This window comes from Leptonychotes weddellii, chromosome 3, assembly GCF_054177405.1.
Source record: "Leptonychotes weddellii isolate Sample4059 chromosome 3, ASM5417740v2, whole genome shotgun sequence".
Classification (NCBI taxonomy): Eukaryota; Metazoa; Chordata; class Mammalia; order Carnivora; family Phocidae; genus Leptonychotes; species Leptonychotes weddellii.
In genome coordinates, this window is record NC_138371.1 from 67,501,597 (window position 1) to 67,515,235 (window position 13,639).

The following is a 13,639-nucleotide window of genomic DNA, read 5'->3' on the forward strand; positions in this document are numbered from 1 at the left end:
TTGTTAATGTTATGAATTAGCAGGAGATATTCAGAAATAGAGTTGCCTACATGTTGTTTGAAAATTGTTTACAGCAAATAATGAACAAAGCAAATCAGATTGCCAAAGGCCTGGCTGTTGAAAAAGTGTAGCACATTATTAATTAAAACACAAGTCAGCTTTCCCAGCACTTGTAGCCCGTGGGTATCGCATGTACCCCACTTGATTGAATCAGCTAGTGGCAGCACAGACATTTTTTTTATTTTGTGCTGGAAGGGATAACAAAAATGTAAAGCTGTTTTCTGCTACTTCATTTGAAAAAATATTATTTTGGAATGAAGGCCTACCAGCTGCAGCAGACAGGCAGAAATAATCTAAAATCTACACTCTACCCTTGCACTGTGATTTTAAACACGGGGTCTACAACCTCAGACACTCTCATGGCATTGTATTATAGGCAGACCTTTGTCTATGGCCAAGGAAACAGTTTCCATGGAGATGCACGGCATTTGACAATGGTCACTGTTTTGGTGAAGAAAATTAATCCAAGCAGGAGACCAGTTTAGAGTTATAAGATTTTTTTTTTTTTCCTGTGCAGGAGGAGGGGAAGAAAGAGTTGAGAAGTAGCATAGAAGGAAATCATATCTGCCTTTTGGGTATTCTTTTTAACATGCTGAAGTCAGTGAAATTTTGAGAAACCGCAAAGTATGTTTCCAGTTTCAATGCTGATGGGAATTCTCAGGTGAAAGAAAAAATAGTAAAGAGAATATGATCTTTTATAATACACTTAAATATTTAGCTCACCCCTAGGATAAGTCAGGAAAAGAAGTAATGCTGAGAATTTTTTTCTTAATTCGAACACTATTAACCATTAAACTAGGAGCATTTTAACTCTGCCTGTTCCAAGCTCTTCATGGACAGAAATCACCTGTTATTCATCCCTGCATTTCTTTTATTCCAACACCTGGAAAAATAATTAAAACAGTAGGGTTTTCATAATTTTTTGTTGAGTGCATGGACACATCAAATCATGATGCTCCATAGAACAAGACATAAAATAACTTGAAAGGATTGTGAATGCTACATAGAGAGTCACCTCTACTCAAGTTAGAGCCCCTCTAGGTTCCAATTAGACAATTTTGAGAAGTGTTTTAATGCTCTCAGGCCAACTAGTTTTGAAAAGAACATTTAGAAATTTTAAGATGTTTTATAAAAATGCCTAGTGAAGAAACAGGTTTGGTAATCATGGGCAGAACCACTGCTGCCAAAAAAATAAAACGGAGTGAGTCCAATGCCTTTTGGACCTGTGGGATCTTGGTGTATTTTGGGGTGGAATTAGTCACCCCTGGCGGCCACTGGATTGAACTTTTTCCTTCCTTCCTCCACTCAGAGGTTTGAAATCTTTTAGTGGGCACCAATCAGATATAATCTCATTCTCTTACAATAGATTTCTGGGTTTAAATTAGGGCATTCCTACAGCTCTCAAGTGAAGGCATTCAATGAAGCAAATTAAATATCCCCATCAAATTCAGTTGATCCTCTTCTCTGCTTTTGTCCAGGTCTGTCAATCCTCTAATTTATAACAATTGTCTGAGAGGTAGTTTTTACCCTGAGAGTTTCGTTGAACTCTGTGCATCATTTAGAAAGCTTTCCCTATTAAGGAAGCTCTTCACTCACCTAGGCTCATGCTACCTTGCCATGTTCCCTTGGCTTCAGAGCTGTGTGCCATTCAGCCGTAGGAAGAAGGAGCTGGCTTCTGTCTCAATTCCAGAAGCAACATACTCTGTCTAGCCTACCAGAAGGATGTTCTATAATGGCAGATCACCTTTTCTCTCTCCTCCCTCCCTTTATCCCCTTCTTATAAAGTATATGCTAAATCTATTTGTTTCTCCCCTTTGTTGTGTTCTCTCCTTTCATTCTTTCTATTGCTCAGTATGAGCTCATTACATCTTTTTCAGTCATTTTTAAGCCATGCCTTGGTCAACACTCCCTTTAGAACTTCCTTCCCCCTCTTATCCCTTTTCTCTGTCTGCTGTAGGTACAAAGTGGTTTTCTTCCTTCCAAATCCCTATGCTGCCAACAAAATTTGCCTTAGAAATTAAGGGCACATTTACAAGATTATAAATTGGTCATTGATATATGAGCGGTCCTTTTTTTTTTTTTTTTTTTCCCTTCTTTCTCCCAGGCTTTTAAGCTGTTTGCATGGCCGTGAGACAACAGACAGTTTTCAAAGCTATCTTGGCCTTTCTTGTTTTTTACTTCCTCTCTCTCGTGGGCATGTAAATCTTCGTTGCTACAGAGCAGCTGATTGTGACCTTATGTGTTAACAGTTCTGTTCCCTGAAAACTAAAAATAGGGCTTACTCTTCTCAACATGTGAGTATCCAAAAGGGGTTCTTTGATTAATAGCTGCCTATATGCAGTGGCATCCATGTCCTCCTTCTAGCACACTGGGGGTTGGGGAGGGGGTGCCGGCGAGGGAGAAGCAGGGCTGCAATGTTACCGTTTGTTATGGATGGCTTGTTGTCTTGTCCCCAGAGTCCAGCTCTTTTCTGACTTCTGTGCTCCATTGAGAAGGTCACTTCTGTGGGCAAACACTATGAAAAATGCACTACCAAACATGAACAGTATGTTTTTCTTTGATTTTGAAATTTCATTCAATTTTTTCACTTTATATGTCCGTTCTCAAAAATTATATGAAGTCACACTTCACTGCATAACAGAATTCTAGAGAACCTAGTTCTCAGTGGTGCTCCAGTAATTAAATAAATTCCCTTCCTCATCCCCCGCCACCAAAAAAAGGTATCAAAGTCCAAATTATAATCATTTTTTTTTTAATCACTGGTTGCCTTTGAGGGGTGAATGAGATTCCAATTGCTAGTTGTTCTGATAGGCTCAACACCTGCGTATATTTGAAATCCACATTCAAGTACATATTGGGTCAAACCCTAACCAGATGTAGGTACACAGCCAAGTTATTGGATTTCTTGATGATGAATAGAAAGCAGACAATGCACCTGTCTGGTTGCAGAAAGGATTTGCATAAAAATGAAGGAATAGTACACATGCTTATGTAAAGTGTTGATTAACAGGATCACCTATATATGTACGTAAAAAAAAAATCCCATACAATACAGTTTTTCTAAATGAAACCCTGTGAGTTGTTATAAACACACACACACTTGCCAAAATGAGGAAATGTGTTGCTAGGCTGGGGCTATGTTAGAATAATTTGATTTCCTGGCATATTTATCCTCTGAAGAAGTGAAACACTGTACTGTGCCCGTCACTTAGATATTAGATATTAGATACAAAATGCTGTTTGCCATTTGATCTTTTGTGCTTGAGGTGGAAGGAGGGAGTGAAGATTAGGAACAAACTCCTCACAGAGACGTGAGATACCCAAAGAGCAACCTGTTTTTATTGAACATGGTCTCCATGACAGGTAATATGGCTGGTATTAACTCTTATTTTGAGAATTCAGGTTCTCAACTCAAATCAACTGACTTGATGAGGAGCTTCCCACTGAGAATAAATATTTATTGTGTAAAGATAAATGAAAGAAAATGTACTCTAGTTTTGTTCTATTTTGTTTTTAAAGCTGAGCATTCCCTCAGCTTTTTCCTGAAGTCACTCTTATGTGGCCTTATCTGTTTGGAACAGTCCCTTCCTTATCCTATAGGCCACCAAACTTTAGCTCTTCACTGAGATCTTTTCTCTTTGTTCTAACTCATCGATTTTCTAGAACATCTTTGTAGCAATACTCTGATTCTGGTTGAAAATGCATTAAAACAATAAGCCTTATGTTTTGAACCTCATTTTTCATGTGAAAATATACTTAATAATTAAACTAAGTGTAAAAGATAACAAAAAATTTAGATTATTATACTCAAGCATCATTGCCATCACAAAATACCCAGACTAGATTTTTGAGAGAGAGAGAGAGAGCGCTGATGTAAGATACACAATTTATAGTTTAGAGTATAAATAATAGCTCCATCATAGTGTTTCCAAATACTACCTAAGACTACATTACCGCAGAAGGCATGAATCCCATTATGTCTCTTCTCTGGAATGGATCACTCCTCACCTGATATAGTCAGAAAACTTTCAGAGCACTTTCTTGTCACTAAGGACTAGTCACTTTTATTCTTATTTTGCAGGTATAGATGTATTCTTTGCAGTGGGAAACATTCTGCCCCTGCCATCAGAAGGTGTTTTCCTAGAATGCATTGTTCCTCCTTTGTTGCCAACTCTAATGCCCAATGTCAGAGGGTAACACAGGAAACCTAGAGAATGCAATCAACTAATTCCCAACTTCTAAGTGGTGTTGACGTGTGTTTTTATCAGTGCCTGTTTGTTCCTCTTCCCTGCTTGTCCCCAGCCTGATGGTGGAACCATTTGGAATTGAACTTAGTTGCTGCAGGTGGATCGCAATGCTGCTGTTACCTCCATCAAAGCCAGAAGCTTTGGAAAAGCAGGTCAAAGGTAAACAGTTTGAAAAGTCCCTCTACTTGTCTCTGTGGCTGCCGCTAGCATGGAGAGCACATTATCACTTTTTCTCCCAGGGTGTGTTATCTGATTATCACTCCAGATCCATTATCTGCTCTTCTCTGCCATGTTCTATGTCCTGGGATTTTAATATCCATGCATCTAATACACAAGCTGCTTTGCTTTTTGCCTTCTGGTTGAGTTTGACCAATAGGAGGTATTAGTGGGAGAATGAGGGTGTGGGAAAAGGAAAAGATCAGGATATTTATTCCTCCTCATACTCAACCTGGGATGTAGCTTTAATCTTGGCTTCATTCTTCTACATAAGATCATAGTTCCTTTTGGTGGCTTCTCTCCCATAATTACAGCTTGCGATGGTTTGAGGGAATACTGTCTCCTGCCTTTGACCCTTCCATCAAAGGGTGATAATGACTTGTCACTATTGCTAGTTTCTGGGTGCTTCACCATTGCTTGTTGGTTCCCCTAACCCTGTCCACATCTCTGTAAATGGTTCATTTATTAAACTATTTTTAATTGCCTCCACTGAATATGACATTTGTTTCCTTCCAGGATCTTGACTGATCAATGTCTAAACACTTATCCAGAGAATCTATCTTCTATGATAATAACAACTCCAATGTAAGGTCCGGTCCACAGATACTTTCTGCTCTCATGGGAGTTTATCTCAGGACTTGATTGGTTTCCCCTAAACTTTTATCGTGGGTTTCCTGGGACACCCTGAAAGTTTTAAATAATTTTGAATCTAGTTCAAATGATTTGGGGGAAGGAATTTGCCTCTCTTCTTTACCTACCAACTGACTTCTATGCTTCTTATACAGATTAGCCAACCCCTTCCAATAATTTTTAGCCTGTGTTAATTATTCAGCAGATTAAAAATAAATAGATATCAGGGAAATGCAAATCAAAACCACAGTGAAATACCACTTCACACCCATAGTATAACTGTAATCAATAAGACAGATAATAAAAAATATTGGCAAGGAAGTGGAGAAATTGGAATCTTATGCACTACTGGTGAGAATGTAAAGTAGTAGAGTCACTTTGGAAAACAGTCTGCAATTTCTTAAAAAGTTAAATATAGTTTTACCATATGACCCAGCAATTCCACTTCTATGTGTATATTCAAGAGAAATGAAAACCCATGTCCCAAAACTTGTACACAAATGTTCATATCAGCATTACTTATAATAGCCAAACAACTCAAATGTCCATCAACTGGTGAATTGATATATGGTATACCCATAAAATAGAGTATTATTTGTTATAAAAAGAAACAAACTATTGATACATGCTAGAGCAAGGATGAACATTGAAAACATTATACTAAGTGAAAGAGGCCAGTCACAAAGGCCACATTTGTATGACTCCATTTATGTGAAATATTAAGAACAGGCAAATCTGCAGAAACAGAAAATAGATTAGTGGTTGTCTAGGGCTGGGAGGAAGGGCTGGAGGAAAATGGGGAGTCACTGCTAATGGATACCATATTTCTTTTTACCATGATGAAAACATTTTTAAATTAATGGTGGTGATGATTGCACAGCTCTGCAAATATACTAAAAAAAAACATTGGATTACACACTTTAAAGTAGTGAATTTTATGGTATGTGAATTATATCTCAACTACAAAATAAATGGATGAACAGAAAATATTAGGCCTCATCTGATAATTACCTTCCCACATATATACTTGGTGAAGAGGAAGATTTATGAGAGCAAAAAAGATTTCCAAAAATAAAAAAGATATGGATTTCCAAAAGAGTTATGGAAAGCTAATTTAATAAAACACATGCCATCATGTAAATATAATCTATCCAAATCTTCCACTTCTTACATTGAAAAGCTTCAAACTCTTTGGATTATTTCACATTTTCTACCAAATGAAAGGGTGAAAAACAGGAAAAAATTTGAACCAAGAATGCTAAACAACTTCTGCAGAATTTCATTCTTACTCAAAATAAAACTAGTGTTTACAACACAAGAGTTTTCCAGATGGTCATGCAAATGAAGGCTCAGGAATACACTACACACCATATTATTGTTGTTTAGTATTTATTGAGCACTCACAGCATGCGAGGCACTGAAAAATAAACTACATCCCCAGTTATGAAAATTATAACCTAAAAAGCATATAAAGTCATATTACCTACTGTCTTCAATGGATTAATAATGCATGCAATATCCCAAAGGTCAGGGCTCAATCATATTAATATTGGTGCCAGGAATATATCTTGTTCAAATTAACCTGTTTTCTTTATTCTCTCTCTTTTCCTGGATATTTTTCCTGAGATATTTCTAATATTTTTATACCATAATATAACCCCTGATATTAAAATTCCATCAAAAATGTTTTTGCAAGTTACAGCATTGTATATGACTGAGATTTTCTTAGAGTTTCATTTTTACTAACATTACCTTTTGTAGTGATGCTTCTAAATCTACATCATTGACCTGGACCATTCCTGGCAAAAGGGCTAGTTAACCAAGATAATAGTCAAAGATCTTAAGTGTAGTATTGCTAATTAAGAGAGCAGCAATTTTTAAATTTTAATACCAAGAGTCTCTTACTGTGTGTAGAGGCTGAAAATTATTTACTAAATTGACATACCTCCCATTTTCATTTCTTAGCCCCAGGCTGACTTAGACACTGGCAAGAAAGTTGTAAAAGGTCCGTTAGGAAAGATGAATCTTCATAGGCTTCTACAACATTATTCATTATAACAAGGGAAGACAATTACATGCTTTTACACTCATAACACACCTAAGCTGCCATGTACTGGAATTGTCTACACTGGTGCATATCTCTTGGAATCTGCACTGTCCTCATGGGATAATGCTTATATAAATGAAGTAAATTTTAGTCCAGGCTGATTATAAAATAGGGATAAACAGAGAAAAGAAAGTTCCAACATTAATTAAAAGATTAGCAAGGAAGATAATCCCGGATGCTCTAGTTCACCTCTATCTAGGGAGTTATGCCTCCCCCCATATTTTCACACCACACTTTCAACCCCAACATCTATAAAATGCATTGAAAAGGAGAAATCCACTTATCTTCTTTAAGTTCTTTAGCTTACCATGAAGTGACTTTTATAGTATTAATAATTTTAACCTAGACCCTTTTTAGTGTTTTTTTTTTTTTTGCAATTTTTCTTGTAGCAAGATGCAGGTACTCCATATTAGCATGATTTTTAATCATAATATTATTATGATTGTTAGCATTGAAAATATGCATTCTTCTGATTTCACAATCCTTTAATTTACTCATTAGAGAGAGTTATGGTCTAAGATAGCTACTGTTTTGGTGACATGCTGACAAGTGGTGACAGTAATAGACAATTTACAGCAAAATTTGCATATCATTGGCTTCTGGGCATATATTTATCCTATATTCTACATACGCCTGTCATATATATTTGTATATGAACACTATGTTTGTGGCAAGGGCTTTAGATTTTATTTTTTTCTAATCTGAAACAAGATCAACAAAATCTTGCTAAAACATCAGATTGAACTGAATTGGCATCTCCCTTGTACAAAGAGCAAGATAAAAAAAGCTGCTCAACTTTTATGCTGTTCCTCCTTAAGCTCTCTGGTTCTCCAATAGTACTCAATTACCTAGGATGGCAAACTGCATCTCTAAAGTGACTTACTTTTATTAATTTAGCATAGTAATGGCGAAAAACTACCCTAATAACATAAAAGGCATAAGGAGAAATTTTAGGTATAAATTTATATTGAAAATAAAAATAATTTGGGTAGCGTTTGCATTTTGGATTCCCCAGCTGCCATTTTGGTACCATTCCAGTGAAATATTTCTTTTGGGGAGGGAGAGAGAATGCATGAAGGAATACTGAGTACTCAGAATCCAGTCTCAGAAACTTTTTCCCTCCTTACACCCTGCTGCCTCTCCTTTCTTGTTACTCACTTGTTCTTTGATCACCTTTGTGAGGACAGATCTATACCAATGTGATTGAAACTGTCCTCTGATATTGAGTGGGTTCATGGTGTTTAGAAAATAATAATAACAATAATAATAGTAATAAAGAAAAAAAAAAGGAAAGGATAAGAGGAAGGAGGAGGAGAAGCTCCCACAGCCACCTGGTCTCCTTATGAAGATCTGTGAATCAGAAGAAAATCTTAGGACGTAGTAATTCTTGTTAAAATATTATATTATTGAATGAAGGACAAAGATTTTCTATTGTGCGTGTGCTGCACTTAGAGCTAGAGCTTACTTTCCATTTTTCCTTTCAATATTCTCTTGAACCCATGCCAACCTCTCCATTCTACTATCACTGTCTTTTTCCAGGGTCTTTCTGACTTGTATGTGAGTAATTCTTTCCCTGGAATATTGTCTATCTTCTCAGGGGTCTCATCAAATTTTACTTGCTAATCAAGGCACGGCTGAAGTACCATCTTCTCCATGAATTTTTCTTTGTTTATTCTTGTCTTCACTGATCTCTCTGATTCCTGAAGTCTACAGCATTAAAGTATAAAATGCTTACAGATTTTCTATATAAATGTAGTAATTAATTCCATAATTTTTTGCTCCACAATAGCCTCTTGAGTGTTTGTCTTGGTTTTCTAAACTACAGGAAGTTTTCTGAGAGCTGGAATCCTATCTTATTTATATATCTCTTAATTCAGAGTACATAGTAAACCATAAATAAATGTTGATTAATTGACTTATTAATGAGCTTGTTCTTGTCTTTCTTCACTATTGAGGGCTTTGTCAACAAAGAAATCAATGTACGGGTTTTTATTAATTTATTTCATACCTATCATTTATCCTGTTAAGGTAGAAAATACATAAATTAGAAGATCATTGTTAATGTCCTCAATTCACTTTACACAAGGAGAGACAGGAAAGGCAAGAAGAAAACAAATAGTATAACCAAGGGTCAGAGTGTGCATTAAGAAATACGTATGTCACTTCACTTCCAAATGTAACTATTTACGAAGAAGACATGATGAAAATAAAGATTTTATTCTTTCCACACCAATGAGGTGAGGGCAGAAGTAAAGCTGAGGAAAGAGTAGGAATCTCTATAGATAATAAAATCATTGTCCCCAAATGTTGGTTCTGTATGAAGAAAGTGATTTTGAGGGAGAGTCATTAACAAAGAAAATAAGAGGTTATTTCTAGAGAGCCTAGTAAAACAGGTGGAAAGATTATGATAACCATGTAATCCGCCCTCTAGCATAGCACAAATAGAAACTTTCTGTTACAACTCAAGAATATAAATAAAAGTAAATGGTGGCATTATTATATGAATAAATGAGTTAGTTAATCAATCACTGACAAAGCATACTCTGTAATCAAAAGGTTTTTCATGTTAAGATTAATTTCATGTAATACAAGTCTAAATATTACATAAACCCCTTTGACATTGAGTTATACTTCACAAGACAAAAAAGGCACTTGCAGCCGCCGACGAATGGCAGACAGTCAGGAACAATTTTGGATTTCAGGATCTGGGTGGCCATTACCCAAAATCTGGAGATGCTTTGAAAGTCAAAGTATAAATCTACACTGTCTAATATAGTAGCCACCAGCCATGTGTGGTTACTTCGTGCTGGTCCAGGCAGAACTAAGCAAAAGGAGCAAATAACCTGAACTAAAACTGTTAGCAGGTTGCAAACATGAAACAGATGCCAAGTAGTATATGTTGGTGGGGGAAGTTTTGAATATTGAGCAACTATTTCTCTTCTTTGTCATATAGATATGTAACATTAGTACTTGCTGAATGTGTATGTGTTGTCGTCAGGCTTTCACATTTAACTGGAAAGCCATCAATTCTGAGTCCCACATTGACACAAAGATGCACCCAAGAAGAGCATACATTTAAAGTGAGTTCATCCGCTCACCTTTTGGCAGGTGTGCTCAAACCTCAAACCTCTCTCACTGAACAGCAAAATGTTTTTCTCCTTCCAGCAAAGCGAGGATGATAACTGATAAAATGGCCAGGACCACTTTAAACTTGAAATGGTGTAATATGCCTAAAGTAAGCCAGGAGAGAGGAATCCAAAAAAAAAACAAAAAACAAAAAACAAAAAAAAAGCACTTTGATTTTACTTTGATGTTAGGAGTTGATTTCCTATCCAAGGGTTGACTAGGGCCTATGACTATTGTTCATTGCATTAACATGGAAAGACAGCTGCAGTCCTTTTCAGATGGGAACGTACTCACAGGGCACTTGCTGAGAATTTGTCACCAAAAACATTATTCTGATGGTTTCTCAGTCCATCTGCTTATTTCTACTTTGCATAGATTTTCCAGAACTGAAAATCTAGGAAAAGGATACATTTCCCAGAGATTCTAAGTGTTTCAACAGAGGAACTTAGTCTTACACTTCAGTGAGAGTGGATTTGCTCTCTGGGAGAATCTTGGTAAATACCCACAATCATATTTTATTACCAGATGTGTAGTTTTAATTTCTCTTATGAAGACAAGGCCATAAACTTCCTCAAAGACAATGCGCCTTTACGTAAACTAATGGTTTTCAAAAGTTTAAGAAATCCTAGATATGGAAAATATGAGAGTGAGTCTTTATTTGCTCTTTATTCCCCACCTACGTGCAGAATAGTGAACAAATAAGTATTATTAATAATTCTTAGGCTGGTCATGCGAAACTATAAAATCTGCACTTTATGGTGAACAAGAGAAGGCATTTTATGGAGAAGAGGACACAATCCACCATTCTTAGAGGCATTTACAAATAAATTGTTTTCAAGATGGACGGTCCAATCCCCTCTTCTCCACCTAGGAACTCTGAATGGTGCCCCAACGAAAGTTCTTCATGACTTTTTTTGTTTTATTTCCATTTCAGAGTCATCTTAAGAGCTACCAGAACAGCAAGCTGGAGGCACTTTAGCTTCTCTCTTATTTTCTAAGCTTTTTAATAAAACTGGACACCGTTAGAGCTAGAAAAGATTTTACCATCTCTCTAATTTCAACCCCTTCTTTTCTGGGTGAGCAAACTTTTTTAAAAGATTTATTTATTTATTAGAGAGAGAGAGAGAAAGCATGAGAGAAGGAGAAGGGGGGCGGGGCAGAGGGAGAGGGAGAAGCAGACTTCCTGCTGAGCAGGGAGCCTGACACAGGGCTGGATCCTAGACCCTGAGATCATGACCTGAGCCGAAACCAAGAGTCGGACGCTTAACCGACTGAGCCACCCAGGTGCCCCTGGGTGAGCAAACTCTAAGGAAACGTGAAGACTTGACATTGGTCAGCTGGAGAAAGAGTGAAACCTAGAATCCAAGTCTCTAAAGTCTCAGTCAGGGCTCTTGGGTTTCTCCAAATCACATTCCTTGGGTCCACAGTATCTGGAGAACCAGTCTAAGGTTCTCATACAAACCACAAGGAATCCTCACTTGGTCACTTTTATAGGGCACTACACAGTCCAACATATGGAGCATGATTCAGCCATTACATATTCAACTTTTCTCAATAACTAAGAACTTATTTTAATGTGGACTTTTATAGTTCTAAAAAAAATATTGCTGAGAGTAGTTATCAATATTTGTATATGGACGGGAAATGGTGGAATCTTGTTTAAGGCAGATTGTTGGGCCACACACCTTATACTCTAAAGAATCCCAGAGCGTGGGTTGGCTTGCTTTTAGTTGAATTCTCCTGTGAATTGGATATCTTCCTTTGGGAAGCAAATGACTCTGTGATGCCCAGATGGAAGGTTTGAAATGTGTCAGTTAGCAAACACCAAGATCACAAAGATTCTTTCTCATTATGGCAGGAAAAGAAGATAATGTTTAGAGGCTTAGGTGTCCTTGGTGTGAACAAGGCAAGGAAGGAAAATGGCTTTTCTATTATTTTGACAATATGACCAATTTTATTTATTTATTTATTTATTTATTTATTTATTTATTTATTTATTTATTTTCTCTTACCTAAATAAGTTGGTACCATGTAGAATCTTAATTGAATTTGCCTTCTTAGACTTATTTTTAAGTAAAAGGAAAATAATTAGCTTCTTTCTCTGACTTCTTTAAACTAATAACACTGCCTTTGATTTGAGAAGTGAGATATTTGAATCATAGTGAGGATGACACTAGCAAACGTGTTTAACGTTACAGAATTATGACATTATAATAGCACACCATAGTCTGTTCAAAAGAGTACAAAGTTAGAAAGCTCTTATTAAAGGCTTCTAATTTATATGACATACATTTCCATTTAGCAGACTAAAAAGTGGAGGCTCAAAAAATTACATAATGGTCCACCACTGAAAATAAAGTGAATTTAAAAGGGGAGAAATAGATGTCTCTCTTACATTCTGATGCTTTTATCTCTGTATTTCTATTATAATAGGATCATTCTAGAATCATCTCTGCCACAGCACACATGCATAATTAAGGATGGACTCATACTGATTCTACGTTAACATCTTCCTAACTGTGGTACTTCTTTCCACCCTCACTATGTTCAGAATGATTGCCATGATCTCCTCACTTGTGTTTTATTCCCAGTCCATCTTGGTGACAGTGTTACCCCCGAAGAACACATAGACAAACAAAACAGAGCAAAGTGGATCTGTCATTTCTTTCTTCAATGGCCGTCCTGTTTCAGATGCACTTCTCCATTTTTATCACATGCCATTCCCCACGCCTCACCCCTGGGAACCCTATGCTCCCCCACAGACACATTCCCACCACTCTAAACACAGTGCTCCCTTTCAGAACTCCTTACACAGTTGGTTCCTTCTTCCTGGAATTTCCTTTTAGGGTCACCCTTTCTACCTTCAATTTCATCCTTTTGGACACAGTTCAAATATCAGTACTCTTCCTCAGCAGTCATTTACAAGTCTCCAGGCAGAGATAGCCGCTCTCTCTCTCTTTAGATTTCAGGCTTACTTTTCCACACCAGTGAAAGAGCTCTTGCGAGATTTTGTTTTACTTATATATTTAATTGTCTGTCTCTTTAAGTAGACTCTTTAATGGTGGCTTTCAAACTTTTCAAATGCAACTACCATTAGAAATACATTTTTATTGGATTCTTTGTTCTTTGGGTGTTGAGTTTGATAAGTTCTTTATAGATTTTGGATACTAGCCCTTTATCTGATATGTCATTTGCAAATATCTTCTCCCATTCTGTCAGTTGTCTTTTGGTTTTGTTGACTGTTTCCTTTGCT